Source organism: Tamandua tetradactyla, chromosome 6 (assembly GCF_023851605.1).
Source record: "Tamandua tetradactyla isolate mTamTet1 chromosome 6, mTamTet1.pri, whole genome shotgun sequence".
In the NCBI taxonomy this organism is placed as follows: domain Eukaryota; kingdom Metazoa; phylum Chordata; class Mammalia; order Pilosa; family Myrmecophagidae; genus Tamandua; species Tamandua tetradactyla.
In genome coordinates this window covers 104223792-104227039 of record NC_135332.1, presented here as the reverse complement: position 1 = coordinate 104227039, position 3248 = coordinate 104223792, and the positions used below count along the sequence as shown (strand labels likewise).

Below are 3248 nucleotides of genomic sequence, written 5' to 3'. Positions count from 1 at the left end.
CGTCAGTGGGAATCTGGAAGAGAAAGCAGAGGACATTGTCATATGATGAGGAAGCCATCGAACCCTAAAGACTATTGATGGCCAGCACCAAATGCCACAGTCTTCAGGGAGAAAGCATGGCCTTGACGATATCTAGATTTTGGGCAACCCCTAGCTTCAAAACCATGAGCCAACAAATTCCTGTTTAGCCAATCCATCAGGTGATATTTGTCACAGCAACCTGGCAAACTAAGATACTCAGGAAATAGTGCTCTACCTTCAGGCTCCCCTGGCTGCTTCACCAAAGCCATAGTATTCTGTTGAAACAGCTCTCAAAAGAGCATGCTTCCAAATGTCTAGGCAGGGGGGCACTTTAGTCCTTCCTGCTTGGCCTCTCTGTGCTTTTGACTGTCCTGGCCCATGACACCCTCTTTCTTTTATTTCTAAAAAACCATTCTCTCCTGGTTTTCCTCTCCAACCACTTCTCCAGGCCTTTCCCATCTAAAAATTTAATGGGAGTGGACTCACTAGTTCTCCCCTAGACTCCTTGGTGGTCTCTTAGTGGGAGGTTCTTGTCGCCATCCTCTCACCTCCTTCAGCTTCACTTGGCCCTACAAGTTCCCACTGTGCATGAGTGTTTGTCCATCCACATTGACCAGGCTAGTATCCAGATTGGCAGTGCCTGCTGGGAGCTCTACAACCTGGAACCTGACCTCCAGCCCCATGCCCAGATGCCAAGTAACAAGACCATTAAGGAAGGAGATGACTTCTTCAACACCTTCTTCAGTGAGGCAAGTGCTGGCAAGTATGTGCCCAGGGCAGTGTTTGTAGATCTGGAACCCACGGTCATTGATGAAGTCTGCATTGGCACCTACCACCAGCTCTTCCACTTTGAGCAGCTCATCATAGGCAAGGAAGATGCTGCCAATAACTATGTCTGTGGGCACTACACCATTGACAAGGAGATCACTGAATTGGTTCTTGACAGAATTCACAAGCTGGCTGACCAGTGCACAGGTCTTCAGGACTTCTTGGTTTTCCACAGCTTTGGTGGGGGAACCAGTTCTGCATTCACTTCCCTGCTGATGGAATGTCTCTGTTGATTGTGGCAAGTAGTCCAAGCTGGAGTTCTCTATTTACCCAGCCCCCCAGGTCTCCACTGGCTGTGTCGAGCCCTACAACTCCATCCTCACCACACATACCACCTTAGAGCACTCAGATTGTGCCTTCATGGTAGACAATGAGGCCGTATATGACATCTGTTGTAGGAACCTTGATATTGAGCGCCCAACCTACACCAATCTTAACCACATTATTAGCCAGATTGTGCCCTCCATCACTATTTTCCTTGGCTTTGATGGTGCCCTGAATGTTGATCTGACAGAATTCGAGACCAACCTGGTTCTCTATCGCAGCATGCACTTTCCTCTGGCCACATATGCCCCCATATCTCTGCTGAGAAAGCCTCTACCATGAACAGCTTACTGTAGCAGAGATTACCAGTGCTTGCTTTGAGCCAGCCAACCAGATGGTGAAATGTGACCCTCACCACAGTAAATACATGACTTGCTGCCTGCTATACTGTGGTGACATGGTTCCCAAAGATGTCAATGCTGCCAACATCAAGACCTAGCACACCATCCAGTTTGTGGATTGGTGTCCCACTGGCTTCAAGGTTGGCTTTAATTACCAGCCTCCCACTATGGTACCTGGTGGGGACCTGGCCATGGTCCAGTGAGCTGTGTGCATGCTGAGCAACACCACCGCCATTGCTGAGGCTTGGGCTCTCCTGGACCACAAGTTTGACCTGATGAATGCCAAGCGTGCCTTTGTTCATTGGTATGTGAGTGAGGGGATAGAGGAAGGAGAATTTTCTGAGGCCCATGAGGACATGGCTGCCTTTGAGAAGGATTATGAGGAGGTTGGAGCAGATAATGGTGAGGGAGAAGATGAGGGTGAAGAGTATTAACCTGTGTGCTGCAATTTTACACCCTCAAGTATCTTGGATCTGTCTTATTTCTGTTCTGTGAAGTTGTCCATTGAGATTTTATACTGCCAATAAAAGTGATATTTTCATTTTAAATGTCAAAAAAAAAATTAAATGAGGGTGGACCTTGGGATTCTATTTTTAGTTCTACCCCCTCTCCCAAGATGATGCTGTCATGCCATCATGTCCTGCCTACATGCTTGTGGATTCCAAATTTCTATATCCAGGCCAGATCCCTCTCCTCATCTCTAGACCCAACTCTCCTATCTGAAGGTCTCAAAAGCCCTAAAGCCAAAAATTCTAAACCTGAACAGCACTGTGCTGGTTGGAAAGGATGTATGTCCCCTAGAAAAGCCATGTTTTAATCTAAATCCCATTTCGTAAAGGCAGAATAATCCCTGTTCAATACTGTATGTTTGAAACTGTAATTAGATCATCTCCCTGGAGATGTGATTTAATCAAGAGTGGTTGTTAAGCTGGATTAGATGATGAGATGTCTCCACCCAGTTGGGTGGGTCTTGACAAGTTTCTGGAGTCCTATAAAGAGGAAACATTTTGGAGCATGAAAGAGATTCAGAGAGAGCAGAGAATACTACAGCACCACGAAGCAGAGAGTCCACGAGCCAGTGACCTTTAGAGATGAAGAAGGAAAATGCCCCCTGGGGAGCTTCATGAAACCGGAAGCCAGGAAAGAAAGCTAGCAGATGACGCCGTGTTCGCCATGTGCCCTTCCAGCTGATAGAGAAGCCCCAGACTGTGTTCGCCATGTGTCTTCTCATTTGAGAGAGAAACCCTGAACTTCATTGGCCTTCTTGAATCAAGGTATCTTTCCCTGGATAGAAGTCTTTGATTGGATATTTCTATAGACTTGTTTTAATTGGGACATTTTCTCAGCCTTAGAACTGTAAACTAGCAACTCATTAAATTCCCCTTTTTAAAAAGCCGTTCCATTTCTGGTATACTACATTCCAGAAACCAGCAAACTAGAACAAGCACAATTCTGCTAGTGCCTGTTCTTCCTCCAGTATCTATCTTGGTCAAAGGCACCTCAGTTCCGCTATCCAAGCAAGAGACATCAGAGTTGTCTTCAGTTCTCCTCTTTCTTGTATGCCCAGATCCGTTTGATCACCAATATTATTCAATAATCCTGCACCAGACTCTCAGATCTATTCCATCCATTCCCACGGCCACTATCTTACTTCTGACCTTCATAACCTCCCACTATTCTAAGAACTTACTTAGCTGTTCTCTTGGTTACAGATTTTTCCCACTTAAATTCATC

At 46.1% G+C, this 3248-nt stretch overlaps 1 pseudogene; it reads left to right on the top strand.

Moving 5' to 3' along the window:
* The first annotated feature begins 695 nt into the window (after positions 1 to 695).
* LOC143686257 (tubulin alpha-1C chain pseudogene) lies at positions 696 to 1948 on the top strand (annotated as a pseudogene).
* The last annotated feature ends 1300 nt before the right edge of the window (positions 1949 to 3248 follow it).